At 38.0% G+C, this 17,368-nt stretch overlaps 1 long non-coding RNA gene across 1 annotated transcript; it reads left to right on the top strand.

Annotated features, from left to right (window-relative positions):
* The first annotated feature begins 4,087 nt into the window (after positions 1–4,087).
* Positions 4,088–5,825, top strand: LOC120301652. The gene is made up of 2 exons (XR_005554968.1): positions 4,088–4,158; positions 5,687–5,825. It is a non-coding gene; the product is annotated as an uncharacterized LOC120301652 (long non-coding RNA).
* Positions 5,826–17,368: the final 11,543 nt, after the last annotated feature.

Here is a 17,368-nt window from a genome sequence, read left to right as displayed (position 1 = left end):
AAAGGAGCCCATTAAATGCAGGACCAGAATAATCTCACATGAAATCAAGGTCACTTCACACTGTAATTATGGTGGGTTACAGGAAAATATCACATTTTTAGTCTGAAACTCTAGTGCTTCCTCCAGACACTCTAAAAATGGGAAATAATTATTATTTCTGTTAGAGATGAAGATTTTTTTTGATGGGGGAGAAAATAATAATGATGGCAAAATTACTGTCTTACAAATGATGTTGAGCAGGGTTAATTCTTTAAGTGGATTAAATCACAGAAACATTACAGTGACTAAATGCCATTGTCATTATAGAAAGGAGCAGGTGGCAATAACCTTTTGGTTAAAATTTTTGCCCTGAAAATGTACATTGTTCACCAATTATTTTTTTTCCCAACCATTAGAAGTAAGAATGGCAGAGTTTCTATATAGTATACGATAAGGTGAAAACATGTTTTTTCTCTTCTGGCAGTAAATTCTTTAGTAATTTAAAGTGAGAGGCAAGAAAGGAGCTTTTTTATTTCTTTAATGATCTGGTTGCAAAACAGTGTCCTCCACGGGGAAGAGTCAGATTGATGAAGTAACACTGCAGAATTATAGTGTATGTTTTATGACATCACATACACAAACAAAAGAGGCATAATTACCAAATGCATTACAAACGGAGTGGAGTTTTGAAAGTGACATTTGTTTGATGAAAAGCAGAAAGATCCTAAAAGTCTGCTGTTATAAATCACTGTGTAAGTATCAACAATTCTTTGGACTCTTAAGAAATCAGCCCACATTGTAGAAGTGACTTCATATTCAAAGAGCTATCAGGATAAGGTTATCTACAGCCCTTTTATAACCTTGCTGCTTCCACCGTAGAATAATACATTTATAGCAACTCTTGCTGTTTTGTGCAGCAAGTTATAGAGAACATAATTTTCTAGCCTTCACTTGCTATCTTTCTAAAGAAATAAGTGGTTAACTCAGTTGCTACAACATAAGTGCAAGTTTCAATATAGAAGGGTTACTAATACCATGTTCTCTATCCCTGGAAACTACTTTAGAAACATAAGACCTTTGCTGGATGTGCCAAATATCTAACCAGCCAAGCATTCTGGGCCACATGGCCAACAGCCAAATACTAATATTTGTTGCTGCTGCAATTCATATACTGCTTAATTTTTAAAAAAGCCTATTTGATATAACTCAAGTAAGTTTCTCTCATCTAAAATCAACAAAGATTCTTGACAGCCACTAGAACAGATGTAAGGAAGAATGGTTGCACATTTATATTTGTTGGCAGCAAAGATGCATTTCTAAAAATGGCACTTTCTCACTTTTGTTATGACTTGGCATAAGGAATTAATTTCACAGAACATTGTACAACCTAATGAATATGCTTGCTTCTAATAGTAACTCCAGGTCTCTCAAGCAGAGTTGGGAAAGAAATTTTCACACCTGTTTGTCTCAATTCACTGAATTAAATAATAAGCAATCTCAGAGACAATGGTTAATGATATCTCTATGGGATGCACTTTCTGCTGACAGAGCCATGCTAAACAGTAACAGTACACAGCTCTGCCTTACCCATTATTGTATAACATTAACGTACCACCAAACTTTTTCTTTCTCTTTCATTTGCAAAGTTAGTTGTAAGAGCCATAAGTATTTCATTTTGTCACAAGTTTGTGAAAAAGTTGTTTACATTAAAACACATCAAATTAAATTGCAGGTCTCTGTCTACATAATGCAGTTATTTCTTAAATTTACTATAGTGAAGATTCAAATTATTAATATACCATAGCATTATAATATAAAATGTGAATTGTGCATATAATGGCAAAAATCTAATAACTATATTTTTACCATCATCCTTCAGATATATAACTCCCTATCTATCCCTATCCCTATCCCTACCCCTACCCCTACCCCTACCCCTATCCCTATCCCTATCCCTATCCCTATCCCTATCCCTATCCGTTATCTATTTAACATGGCTCTATCTTCTTACCAGCAGCAAATATTGATTCTTGGAGCATTTATCCCATGAGCATTTTATATAATAAAAAGTCCTAAATCAGTATTAGTAGCTTACTCATGACTTATATTAAGAGATAGTAAAGTTATAATTAGAAGAAGCTCAATCTATTTTTTTAAGAACGATCTCTTGCACTCTACATCCCCCATTCAATTCCATATCTATCTATCTATAGATGTATGTATATATGTATTTTTGGCTGCAATTTGACTCTGGAGAGGCCCATATGAAACTTTGCAAGGTTGTTTGGTTAGTTATATGGTTGCTACAGTATTGTTTGAAACAAATATTAGGGTGCAAATCCATGGCCCACTACACCCCGGTAGTTAAAAACACTTTCTTCTGGAAAAAATGTTCAGCCTGTGAACTGGACTTCTTTTGATTTTCAATCCATTGTGTTGGATGTAAAGCAGCCATAGTTGAAGTTAAGAAGAGATTGATTTCAACCTACAAAGTAACAAGCTTGATCCTTTTGTATCCCTGCTATAGAAACCTTGAAGGTATCTATTATGCTATCCCTACATATAATTGTCTGTTTCTCATAGAAGAACATTTACCATGGCAGGATATGATTCTCTACCCTCAAAGGTCATGGAGAGAAAATGGAACAATTCCCTTACCAGGAATCCCTATGTATATAATTGCAAATGTATGACATTTGCCTGGTGGTATCCTGCATTATTAGTCCCTTTGCACTTGTATTTGTTCATATGACATTATAATTATTTTTAAATATTTACATTGCCACAGTATTATTAGTCACTTTTTTCTTGAGCATTTATTTCAATGAAAATCACTTATTTTGGGATAGTGTATAGTGTATCAGCTAAATTAACTATGATACGACACTAAGTCCTTTGAGTTAAGGTTTCTAGGTAGTTATTGGTTCCTTTATGTCTACTATAGTATAATTCCAAACTCTTAAAAATAACAAATAAATTCCCTGTTTGTTTGAAACAGCAGATAGCAAAGTTCCAGTTAATATTTGTTATGATGGATAATTACCAAAAAGAAAAAGAAAAAAAGAAGTAATTTTACTTGAAATGAAGTGTTAATTATGTATGGGGAAAAAATCTATACATTTTTGGTTAGGAAACATGTTCCTCAATGTTGATGAAGTGGTAAATCCTATTAAATTCAATAAAACTTCTAATTAAATGCTCTTAGAATATATGACTGGTGAATGGATATTCTTATAAATGATGGAGAACTTAGGAAATTTTTAAAAGGAAAATGGATGAATTAAGCACCACAGGCTCAAAATATTACACTGAAAAGACTAGTGTTTCTGTAAAGTTTTTGTAATGTCTACTGGCATGCTCTAGAGCAGGGATCCCCAACCTTGGCAAATTTAAGACCTGTGGACTTCAACTCCTGGAATTGGAGTCCACAGGTTTTAAAGTTGCCAAGGTTGGGGATCCCTGCTCTAGAACAGTATTTCTTAACCTTAGCAACTTTAAGGTATGTGGGTTTCAATCCCAGAATTCCCCAGTCAGGATGCTAGAGTCTGGGCAACTTGTTTTACACACACACACAGGCATACACACAAACACACATACAATAGCTCATCACACACACACACACACACACACACACACAGAGAGAGAAACACATTGTCTGTTTCTATCTCATACACAAATAAAAGTTGTTGTTGTTAATTGCGAAGTCGTGTATGACCCATCGCGACCCCATGGACAACATTTCTCCAGGCCTTCCTGTCCTCTACCATCTTCTGGAGTCCATTTAAGCTCACACCTACTGCTTCAGTGACTCCATCCAGCCACCTCATTCTCTGCCATTTATTTATTTATGAGACTTATATACCGCTTTAAGTGCAAGCACTCTCTAAGCGGTGTACACCACTAAGCAATGTATGTATATATATATATATATATATATGTTTTCTGAGGTTTTCGCGGGTATTTGTATATAGGTCTTTGGTTGTTCGGGTTTTCTCCCGCGTAAAATTGGAAGTGTCTTGGCAACGTTTCGACGAAGTCACATTCGTCATCTTCAGGCTGGTGTTTTTAGCTTCTTGCTTTGAGCAGCAATGTGTGGTTTTAGCTGTTTCTTCCTTTTAACTGCCAGTGAGGGTATGAACTGATTGGATGGGAGCTTGGCTGTGTTCTGATTGGGTGGAGGTGTGTTCTGAATGGTTAGGGGCTTGGCTGTGCTCTGATTGGCTGGGGGAGTGTTCTGTTTGGTTGTGCTCAGGTTAGTCTGAGTTGCAGAGGGGTTTAAGATTTTGGGGTTAGGGAGTCGTTTGTCAATAAGGGCAGGTTTCCAAATGGCTGGTAGGCGGGAGGTATCATCTCGCTTGTTCATGCTGTGTGGGCGTTTTTCTATCTCGATGGCTTCTCTGATTATTCTGTTATTAAAATGTTCACTTTTGGCAATGGTTCTGGTATTTTTAAAGTCAATTTCATGTCCTGTGGCTTTAAGGTGTTGGACCAGGGAAGATGTTGGTTCCTCTTTTTTGACTGAGTTCTTATGTTCTTCAATGCGTGCACTTATTCTTCTGTTGGTTTGTCCGATGTATGTGGTGGGACAAGTGGTGCATGGGATTTCGTATACTCCTTGATTTTCTAATTCAATTTTATCTTTGGGGTTTCTAAGGATGGTGGATATTTTTCTGTTTGTGCAGAATGCTGTTCTGATGTTGTGTTTATGGAGGATCTTACTGATTCTGTCTGTGGTGCCTTTTATGTATGGGAGGAGGGCTTTGCCGTTTTCTTGTTCTTTGTCTTGGATTTTGGTGGGGGTTTCTTTTTGGATTAGGTTTGTAATCTTATTTCTATGGAATCCATTGGATGTTAGTACATTGGTGAGAGTGTGTAGTTCGGGTTTTAGGTGTTGTTCGTCAGCTAAGCGTTTTGTTCTGGAGATGAGTGTCTTGGCTACAGAGTTGATCTGTGCTGGGTGGTGGTGTGAGAGAGCGTGCAGATAGCGGTTTGTGTGTGTTTTCTTCTGGTAGATGGTGTGTCCTAGGGAGCCATTGGATTTCTTGTAGACTAAGACATCCAGGAAGGGAAGTTGGTTGTGAGCTTCTGTTTCCATGGTGAACTGTATTTTGGGGTGTAGGCTGTTGAGGTGTGTGAGGAAGTTGTCCAGTTTTTTTTTCCCATGTGGCCAGATTATGAAGGTGTCGTCTACGTATCTGAGCCAGAGTTTGGGTTTGTGATCCGATTTTTCTAGAGCTTGGGTTTCAAAGTGTTCCATGTCGAGGTTGGCAATGACAGGTGAGAGGGGTGATCCCATGGGTGCTCCTTCTGTTTGTTTGTATTTTTGTCCGTTCTAGATGAAGTATGTGTTGGATAGGCAGTGGTTGGTCAGATCTAAGATGTGTTTGGGGGGGTTATATTTGTTTTGAATAGCTGTCAAGGCTTCTTTGATAGGCACTTGGGTGAAGAGGGATATGACATCGAAGCTCACTAGTAGGTCGCTGGGCTGTAAGTTTTGTTTCTTTATGATCTCTATAAACTGGAATGAGTTTTTTTACGTGTGAGGTGATGGATTCTGCATAGGGCTGTAGTTGTTTGGCGAGAAATTTGGCTAGGTTTTGTAGAGGTGAGCCTATGGAGCTGACTATATGTCTGAGTGGGGTTCCTTCTTTGTGTATCTTGGGGAGACCATAGAGTTTGGGGCATAAATTGAAAACTGATTGTGGAGGTGTGTTCTGCATGGTTAGGGGCTTGGCTGTGCTCTGATTGGCTGGGGGAGTGTTCTGTTTGGTTGTGCTCAGGTTAGTCTGAGTTGCAGAGGGGTTTAAGATTTTGGGGTTAGGGAGTCGTTTGTCAATAAGGGCAGGTTTCCAAATGGCTGGTAGGCGGGAGGTATCATCTCGCTTGTTCATGCTGTGTGGGCGTGTTTCTATCTCGATGGCTTCTCTGATTATTCTGTTATTAAAATGTTCACTTTTGGCAATGGTTCTGGTATTTTTAAAGTCAATTTAATGTCCTGTGGCTTTAAGGTGTTGGACCGACGTGAAGTATGTGGGGTCCTCCCCTTCTTTTTTTGACTGAGTTCTTATGTTCTTCAAATGCGTGCACTTAGTCTCTGTTGGTTTGTCCCGATGTATATGGGTGGGACAAGTGGTGGCATGGGATTTCGTTACTCCTTGATTTTCTAATTCAATTTTATCTTTGGGTTTCTAATGATGGTGGATAGTTTTTTCTGTTTGTTGCGAATGCTGTATTTGATGTTTGTTTATGAAGGATCTAAACTGATTCTTCTGTGGTCCTTTTTATTTTATGCCCTCAACTCTATGGTCTCCCCAAGATACACAAAGAAGGAACCCCACTCAGACCTATAGTCAGCTCCATAGGCTCACCTCTACAAAACCTAGCCCAATTTCTCGCCAAACAACTACAGCCCTATGCAGAATCCATCACCTCACACGTAAAAAACTCATTCCAGTTTATAGAGATCATAAAGAAACAAAGCTTACAGTCCAGCGACCTACTAGTGAGCTTCGATGTCATATCCCTCTTCACCCAAGTGCCTATCAAAGAAGCCTTGACAGCTATTCAAAACAAATATAACCCCCCCAAACACATCTTAGATCTGACCAACCACTGCCTATCCAACACATACTTCATCTATAATGGACAAAAATACAAACAAACAGAAGGAGCACCCATGGGATCACCCCTCTCACCTGTCATTGCCAACCTCTACATGGAACACTTTGAAACCCAAGCTCTAGAAAAATCGGATCACAAACCCAAACTCTGGCTCAGATACGTAGACGACACCTTCATAATCTGGCCACATGGGAAAGAAAAACTGGACAACTTCCTCACACACCTCAACACCTACACCCCAAAATACAGTTCACCATGGAAACAGAAGCTAACAACCAACTTCCCTTCCTGGATGTCTTAGTCTACAAGAAATCCAATGGCTCCCTAGGACACACCATCTACCAGAAGAAAACACACACAAACCGCTATCTGCACGCTCTCTCACACCACCACCCAGCACAGATCAACTCTGTAGCCAAGACACTCATCTCCAGAACAAAACGCTTAGCTACGAACAACACCTAAAACCCGAACTACACACTCTCACCAATGTACTAACATCCAATGGATTCCATAGAAATAATGATTACAAACCTAATCCAAAAAGAAACCCCCACCAAAATCCAAGACAAAGAACAAGAAAACGGCAAAGCCCTCCTCCCATACATAAAAGGCACCACAGACAGAATCAGTAAGATCCTTCATAAACACAACATCAAAACAGCATTCTGCACAAACAGAAAAATATCCACCATCCTTAGAAACCCCAAAGATAAAATTGAATTAGAAAATCAAGGAGTATACGAAATCCCATGCACCACTTGTCCCACCATATACATCGGACAAACCAACAGAAGAATAAGTGCACGCATTGAAGAACATAAGAACTCAGTCAAAAAAGAGGAACCAACATCTTCCCTGGTCCAACACCTTAAAGCCACAGGACATGAAATTGACTTTAAAAATACCAGAACCATTGCCAAAAGTGAACATTTTAATAACAGAATAATCAGAGAAGCCATCGAGATAGAAAAACGCCCACACAGCATGAACAAGCGAGATGATACCTCCGCCTACCAGCCATTTGGAAACCTGCCCTTATTGACAAACGACTCCCTAACCCCAAAATCTTAAACCCCTCTGCACTCAGACTAACCTGAGACACAACCCAAACAGAACACTCCCCCAGCCAATCAGAGCACAGCCAAGCCCCTAACCATTCAGAACACACCTCCACCCCATCAGAACACAGCCAAGCTCCCACCCAATCAGTTCATACCCCCACTGGCAGTTAAAAGGAAGAAACAGCTAAGACCACACATTGCTGCTCAAAGCAGGAAGCTGAAAACACCAGCCTGAAGATGACGAATGGGACTTCGTCGAAACGTCGCCAAGACACTTCCAATTTTACGCGGGAGAAAACCCGAACAACCAACCACAGACATATATATATATATATATATATATATATATATATATATATATATATATACACATTGCTTACTGGTGTACACCACTTAGAGAGTGCTTGCACTTAAAGCGGTATATAAGTCTCATAAATAAATAAAAATAAATAAACTTGCACAAAGCTATGATAAAGAGCAATGGGCACGCGGCTTGCCTTAAACAGGAGTGGTTCCACAACTTTTTTTTTAAAAATTATTTATTTTACATGGCTTATATAGCTGCCCATCTTATTTTTGCATGACTCTAGGCAGCTTACAATGAAACAAAAAAAGCACATAACATAATGTAAATTAAGAAAACACTTACCAACCAGTATGATTTAATCTATTATTCATACAACCATATGAATATGGAGGTTGTAATGCTCAACCCATTTCCAAGGACCCGAGGCTTGATCCCAAAGCCAAGTTTTCAAGGCCTTATAAAAGGCCAAGAGGATTGGGCCAATCTAATCTCAGGGAGAATGATGTTCGAAAAGACTGTTGCCATGGAAGAAAAGGCTCCATTTCTGGGCTCCACCAGCCACCATTCCCTGGTTAACAGTACTTGGAGCATGCCCTTCCTGCCAGATCTGATAAGAGTGTGTAAAAACATTTGGGGATAGATAGTCCTGTAAATAACCTAGTCCTAAAATATGAAGGGTTTTAAAGGTGACAACCAGCATCTGAAAGCACACCAGAAGCCAGTGTAACTCATGTAGCAATGGTATAACGTGTGTTGAATAGCTGGCCCCAGAAACTACCCACACAACTGCTTTTTCCACCAGTTGATTCCTAATAGAAATACCATTACCAACCTAATGCAAAGGGAAACACCCCAAGAACTGAGACATAGAACAGTACAAAGACATCGCCCTCCTCCCCTATATGAAAGGCACCACAGATAAAACCAGCAAAATTCTCCACAAACACAATATCAAGACAGCCTTCGGCACCGACCAAAAAATAGCCAACATCTTAAGAAACCCAAAAGATACGATCCAGCTAGAAAACCAAGGAGTCTATGAAATACCATGCAAAATCTGCCCAGCCACATACATTGGACAAACTAATAGGAGAATAAATGCACACATCGCAGAACACAAGATCACAGTCAGAAAAGAAGAAAAAACTTCCAGCACCTTAAAGCCACAGGACATGAAATTGATTTTGAAGGAACCAAACTAATCTCCAAAACTGAACACCACAACAAGAGAATAATTATGGAAGCCATCGAAATAGAAAAACACCCCCACAATATGAATAAATGTGATGATACCTCCTGCCTACCAGACATCTGGAAATTAGCCCTAGTCAACAAACGAGTTCTAGCCACGAAAACTGACACTGGACCCAGAACAACACAGTACGCCACCACCATTCACCCTCATCAGACCCAAACCCATCCCTCAGATGAAATGCAACCACTATCCAGAAGCTAAACCATGATGACATCACCAGCTGCTGCACCTCCCTCCGACCCCCATACAAAGCAAATGGACACACGCCATGAACACAGAGCCAAACCAAAGCCCGGTATGTTACTTCACAGCCTTCTGCCCTGGACATCACACCAGAGAACTCAGGAGGTTACAGTGCTAACGCTCAGGATGTTACAACACAGCCTACCACCCAGGATGGTGCAACACAGAACTCAGGATATCAGTACACTAGATCTCAGGATGTCATCACACAACCCAGGTCATTACAACACAAAAGACTAATGGGCACACAGCCAGCACCTCAGCTACTCAGGATATTACGAAACAGCCGAACAATCTACAAACAATAACTCCAACACAGCCAACCAACCCACCTACAGCAACTAAGCCAGCACTCCACACACCCCCACCAATATATATAGAGACACGGCAGCTCCAATCACACTTTGCTCGCATAAGCACGAAGCCGAAGACCTCAGCCTGAAGATGACGAGTGGGACCTCATCGAAACGTCGCCAAGATACTGTCAATCTTTCTTGGGAAAAGACCCGAATATGCCAAGACCTGCATACCTATACCTGTGAAAATCTACGAAAACATATAACAAGAATGGACGCATCACTCCCATCCTACTCTTACCAGAAGTCATCCGAGAGTACATCAATGCTATCTCAGACCCATACCAGGCCTGAACCCTAACTGGAAGGGTCCAGATAAACTGTTTCTTCCTCCAGAATCCTCTCAAGCTGCAGTTATCTAGAACCTGGAAAGGTAAGTTTCATCCAAAGATTTGAGGCCGGTTTTGATATTCTGTCCAGAAGAGCAACAACAAATGGAGAGATTTGCAAGCTAAAGCAAGTAAACTTCTGAGTTTATGCATATATACCTGATTTTCAGTATTAAACCAGAGATATGGGGTGAAATGATTTTGTTTTGATTTTCTAGTTTAGGGAAGGATCTGCTGATACACTAACAGATGAATTTCTGAGACGAGGCACCACAGAGAAGTGGAAGAATTTTTTAAACATTATATGTTAGTTGCAACAGGAGGAGAGGAGGAATTTTTCCATCCCACTCTTCTCTGGCAGAGTTGTCCATTGACCTTGGCAAGCTGCTGGACCCATTTACAAGTGAATGATGAGGGAGTAAGTCTGCAGCCAATGCCTTAAATAACTTGCTTGGCTCATCTTTGTATGTAGGAGGCAAAGTGTTACTGATGGGGAGATATTGTAAGGAATTTAGAGATAACCTTGGGAAAGGTATGAAGTCATTAAATAGATTCTTGAACAAGAAATTACATAGTCCAGAAACTGAAGAAAGAAGAAATTGAAAATAATCCCACATTGACTTTATCTAGTCTAAAATGGAAAATAAACATAAGCATACTTGGATAGGTTTTCAAGATTCTGTTCCTGTACCTTAGAAAAGAAATGTAGCATTCATGTAATACTTTCTGTGTCTGTTTATTGACCTGGCCTGAAGGGCTGACAGAAATCTAGGCTTCAAATTCATGACCAATATTCTCCCTTTACCTTCACTTTTATATTTTCTTACAGGTACAGACAGACATCGATAATGTTTTAATTTGTAGTTAGTAAATGCATTGCTGTGGTGGAATGTAGTCTGGATTCATATGAGTAAGTGGCTGTATTCCAGAGAGCAAATAGTCAACAAAGTTTGGTCAGGGGAAAGGGGGAGGAAGAATTAAGAAGGCTCTTTCTTAGAAATTTCCAGAATATGTCAATAGTGAAGCAAATAGTTGCTTTAGTTTGGCAAGATTTCTACCTGTAGGTGAGGAACAATAAAATAAAGTGCTCAGAAGTAACTCTATGTGCCTTTCTCAGTTCTTCAACTTACAATTACCCTCTAATTTTATTTTCAAGTTGTCTCGTGGAAGGAATGAACTAATTCTTTGGCAGGAATGGTGCTGTCCTTGGTGCTGATGTCAGTATCTTTCAGAACAAATTTTTACCCATAAGTATTTATAGTTCAGGATATTTTTAGCTATTTAGAGGTAAGTTCCATTAGAAGTACCCCAGTCAACCCAAATTAGATTTTCAGCCTAACTCCACTTTTCTTTGTTTAGATCTCCTAATTTAGTTTTCTCTAATACTTTATGATATTGTATGCTGGAAACTTTAATTCAGATAAAGTTGTTGTCATTGTAAATTAATCCAGGATTGACTACTTGATTGATTTTGATAAATAGGGTGTGCAGATCAAAATAAATCTTGTCTTCCTCAGTGTTGTATGTACCCACATATTATTCCATTCTGACAACTTATCTATCAGTTTAATCTTTTTAAAATTAAAGTATGTTATATGAAAATTGTATATAGAATAGGACAGAACAGAATATAATAATAACTTTATTGTCACTTTGAATGTACACTAATCGGCATACATTAAAATGAAATTTTGCTGTATATAGTTCTCAAAGGGTCACCAACTCTAATATGCACTACATAAATATGACAAAAATAAATAAATAAATTAACACATTAAGAATTTTGAATATTTTACTAAGCAACTTCACTAACCAGTGTGTAAAATCCCTGAATGAAAGATAGGATATAAATCTAATAAATAAAGTTAGTTATATAAGATGTTTATAAATTAACATTGTTTTGTAAAAAAAATTATTTTTTGCATGAGTTTTTCCAGCAAAGCTATGACAAGTATTAGAGAACTCTGGCACTGCTGTCATACAAAGTACAAAGTACTTCGAATTACTTTGTGAATCTTTTATAATTCCACTTTGGGTTGGGAATAGATTTCCTCCCAGAGATACATCTTTCTAAATAAATTATCTCCTGGTGTCCTTAATTTAAAGAAATTCAGTAATGATAAAAAGCCATTGAAATATAATTGATATAAGGTGGGGGGGCAGAGGTCAACCCCGAGGCCCCTTGAATGCGGGGTGCCACAGGGGTCGGTCCTCTCTCCCCTCCTATTTAACATTTACATGAAGCCGCTGGGTGAGATCATCAGACAGCACGAGGTGAGGTTTCATCAGTTTGCTGATGATACCCAGCTATATATCTCTTCCCTGAGCTCTCTCAGTGAAGCAGCTGATGTGATGGGCCGTTGCCTTGAAGCCGTGCGGGTCTGGATGGGGGTTAACAGACTCAGGCTCAATCCTGACAAGACCGAGTGGCTTTGGATGTTGCCTCCCAAGGATCATGTTAACTGTCCACTGTTGACTCTAGCAGGGGAAAATATACCCCCTTCAGAGTGGGTTCGCAACTTGGGTGTTCTCCTTGATCCACAGCTGAAATTGGAACATCATTTGACGGCTGTGGCTGGGAGGACCTTTGCACAAGTTCGTCTGTTGCACCAGTTGCGACCCTACCTGTACCGGGAGGCTCTCCTTACAGTCACTCATGCCCTTGTCACCTCACGCCTGGACTACTGCAATGCGCTCTACATGGGGCTACCCTTGAAAAGTATTCGGAGACTATAGTTGGTCCAGAATGCAGCCGCGCGAGTGATAGTGGGTGTTCCTCGGTACACCCACGTTACACCTATCCTCTGTGAGCTGCACTGGTTGCCTATTGGTCTCCGGGTCCAATTCAAGGTGTTCGTTATTACCTTTAAAGCTCTATATGGCTCAGGGCCAGGCTATTTGCAAGACCACCTACTACCTCATAGCTCCCTTCGTCCGGTTAGATCCCACAGTCTGGGCCTCCTTCAGGTCCCGTCGGCCAAGCAGTGCCATTTGGCGGGGCCGCGGGGAAGGGCTTTCTCTGTTATGGCACCCACATCTTGGAACCAGCTCCCCCCGGAGATTAAGACTGCTCCCACCCTGTTGGTTTTCCGTAAGCTGCTTAAGACCTGGCTTTTCCGGCAGCCCTGGGGTTTATAAAATCTGACCCCTGGATGAATGTTATTCTATTGTTTGTTTTGTTAATTTATATTGTGTTTTTATTGTTAGCCGCCCGGAATCCTGTGGGAGTGGGGCGGTCTATAAATTTTAATAAATAAATAAATAAATAAATAAATAAAATTACTAACATGTCTTGTTCTTTTCAGCAAAAGTTCAAGTCAGGGTTTGTTGTTAAATAATCTGGGTGCTCCTCATGCTAGTATCCTAAATACATTATCCATAGCAAAGCAGAGAAAAGACTGTTTACTCTTATTCACATTATGAGTCAAGTCTACCGTACATTTTCATGAATGTGAGAATTTTAATTTTCATATGAACTCAGTGATTCATGGGAATTTTCCCTATTCTTTTCTAATTTCAAGAGGGATAGGAAAGTATATTTCATATATATTTCATATAAATAACCAGGATCTCATTACATTTGTATAGGTTCACGATACTTTCTAGTGATATGACTGCTACTAACCACTACTATTTATAACTGGATCAGAGCACACAAACTTCTTATAACCATTATAATGCTTAAATTCACAAGGGTGTTGCTACATATTAATTAATTAATTAATTAAAGCCACTATAAATCAATGCAGCAGCTTTGAAAATGTAATCCTTGTACTTTTTTGGGGGGGAGGGGGGATAAATACTAATCTTTGAGTTACACCATTTGAAAACAAAAGCAACAAAATTAATTGATTTAATTAAATTCTTTAGCTTCTAATGTATTATTTCTATACAATTAAAAAGAGTTGTAGAACTAATGATCCTATTAATGTTGTTCAGCCAAATGTATTTGGGAGTTTATTTTTTTTTTAATAAATTAATTTGGAAACAAATGCAGTTCTTAGAAGAAAGTGCTGTAGAATTCTTTTTAAATGATTGAATTATACAAATGTAGTTAAAGCTTTTGAATTGGCAGTAGGGCTTGCTTTGAAGAATGAGGTAAAGAAAGTATTGGCATCAGTGGGATACAGTGTCTTTTGCTCCTAAATGGGAATGTTGCTAGGACATTTTACAATATTATTCTTTGTGTACTTCATGATCTCAGACCAATTATAGCTAATCACATGACTTTCTGTTGTGAGCCAATTCCCAGGACCCCAGAACAACATCTGCTTGTTCAGAAAACATATACACATATACACATACAAACAGAACACAAAAATTCCCCCTCAGAAAAAGAAAATGAGAAGAAAAACCATGCAGTTTCTCTCTTCTCTGGAGGCAATTTCTTCCAGGATCTCACTACGTGGTATTTTTTGCAGGCCTGGTCAACTGTAGGCACCTCCCCCAAATTGAATATTTTTTTCCTACAACTCTGTCACAAAGTTGATTTCTTACATATTTTGAGACTTCAACATTTTCATAGAATTTAGCAGAATTCATACATACACACACACACACACACTCACACTCACACAAATGCTTCTCTATTTCAGCTATGAAACTTGAAGTCTAATCAAGGGGCGTCGATATAAGTCTGAAATCTAAAGCCTATTAAAAATCCTATCAGCCTATGAAATTCAGAGCTAGTGGGGATTGTGAAAAAATATAATATCACAATTTTCATTAAGAACTAAGTAATTAAATAATCTATGAGAAGAGTTTGCTAGGAGAAAACTAAAAAAAAAAACCCACATCAGTTCTATGGCAATTTCCACTCTGGATTTTATCTTTTTGGGTTTTTTTTTTAATCTCTGAGGAGTGGATTGGTTTGGATATAACATTAACCTGCTTATTATTCATAAATAAACCTCATAAAAATACCTCTCTCTCTCTCAGTTTCTCTGAGAGAAAGCAATGCTTTATTTATTAGATTAACTGTAGTTTATTCTGTCACCTCAATCCTGACAAAATGAATTTAACCATAGCTATGATTGATTGAAGTAAGCCAACTGTGAACTATAGTTCATGAAAATATCTTGTTTCCACTTATTGTAGTTTCAAGAAGGGAGGGTATACAAATCAAACATTATAAAATATCATAAAATCTATTCCATAAAGAAAAAAAATATGTTGAACCATTTTTTTGAGTAGTAGATAAAATTGCCCTTTAAAAAAAAAAATAGGACATCATACTTTTTTTAACTGATTCCTTAATAAAAGGAATATTATTGCTTTTCCAATTTCTTGAAATAATTCTCGTACCAATTTGCCAGGCTCAATCCTAAAAAGAGTCAAATTTTAAACTTTTGGGACATAATTTTACATAACATTAATTTAGTTAACACTAAACAAATAGGACAGCAGTGATTCACAGGGAAAAAGTATACGAGTCAATGACTACTCAGATTTTTAATTATTAACAAATAAAGTAATAATGTTCTAATGATCAAATGGTTGTCTAATTACAAATGTGAAGAAATGGCATATTCTTCTACTGCAAGTTTAGAATGCATAACAGAAAACATTGAGTGAAAATGAAGGTTTGTGGACTTATTTTGTAGGAAAGGGATACCCTTTGTGTATTGAAATTGTAACTGAAGTTATTAATTTTGGGTAATCAAATTAATGTAGGACCCCAGAGTTACATCAAAGTAGAAAGAGGCAATCTGTAGGAGTGAAGGAGGGCATCTTCCATAAACAAGTTAATGGAGAATAGAGTAAGGGGTGAAATACAAATAAAGCAAGAAAAAATGGAAAGAAATCTCTATCAAGTGATCAATAAAAATATATATAGGGTACTATTAAGGGCTGGTAGTAGTAGGCTGGTATCATAAAAGCTTTGCACTGAGCTGACCAGGAAAGACTCAGATTCACTGAAACTCTGATAGCTTGACCAACTGGACAGGATGATTCTCTGTTGCTAGAAATACTAGATGCCGGACATAGCAAAGAGGATGAGGGAAACTGCTAAGAGAGTCCTCTAACAGGAGATCTTATCCAGACAGCGATGAAACCATTCTGAATTAAACAATGTTTAGATTGTACTCTCACACAATTCTTTTATTTTGGCTGCTTCTGATGTTACATTATGGCTGCTACAGAGGGAGTGTGCAATGCAAAGCTTCTCTGTGAATTAATTTTGGCTGACAGTGTTCTTAACAACTGACAGTTCTAAATTTAGCCTGATGAGCAAAAAGACATTGCCCTTAGGTTGACAAATTAGACTGCAGTTACTTTATATGTATAGATACATAAATCTATATGAAAAGGAAATCTTTCAGGAACCAGGACCTAAAACATAAAACCAACATATTTTTTTTCTTGCTGATGGATTTTTGTTCTCTTTGTTAAAAATACTTACGAGCCTGAAATAATTTATTTGGAACCAGATTGTTTTGTTCTCTTGCTAAGCTGTCCGGTATGTAACACTATATAAATCAGTTGCCATATACAATTTTTTTTTCAAAGAATTAGGAAACAATATTTGAGAATTCATGACCCCAGATCTTTAAATGAATGCTCATTATCTATTTTCTAATTTATTGTATATCCATGCTTTATGGACTTATCTTCAAAGTGTCCACTTTTTAAATCTACTAATAAGACAACATTGTCCAAGTTGCTTAAGAAGTCAAATGAATTATAATGTAATGTTTTAACCAAGTGGCAGAAGCCATTAATATATCATCCACTAGTCAAACTAACATTACCTGGGAAACACTTTTTTGAAGATTTTTTTTCATCCTTTTAAATGCCAAGAAAGATGTGATTTCCTGGAATATTCAGATCTTCACTCACCTTTAGAGAAGCTGTGAATTTGCATGCTATTATTATTTTTTCAAAAATGTATTTCTGGCATCTCCATTCATTTTAAATTCATGTGATGCATAAATTTTAAATGGGATGCCATTCTTTGGGTGGCAAACAGATCTCTGGGTATACATCCAGATGACTTAATTTCCCCTACAGCAAACGTATTAAGTAACTACCCAAATTTAATCCAATCCAAGAGAAAATGTATAGGATAGTTTAAAGATCCAAGAATATCTTTCTTGACATTCTTGAATTTTTGTAGGGAATTATTTGTACAAACAGCCTGTTTCTACAGCCTTTTTCCATATGTTTTTCCTGCATGGTCTAATTGACTTGGTCTAATTGACATGGTCTAATCC

Source organism: Crotalus tigris, unplaced genomic scaffold (genome assembly GCF_016545835.1).
Source record: "Crotalus tigris isolate CLP2741 ecotype Arizona unplaced genomic scaffold, ASM1654583v1 scf7180000024388.1695876, whole genome shotgun sequence".
NCBI classification, from domain to species: Eukaryota; Metazoa; Chordata; class Lepidosauria; order Squamata; family Viperidae; genus Crotalus; species Crotalus tigris.
Note: the sequence above shows the minus strand (reverse complement) of the source record. Positions and strands in the feature narration are given on the sequence as shown.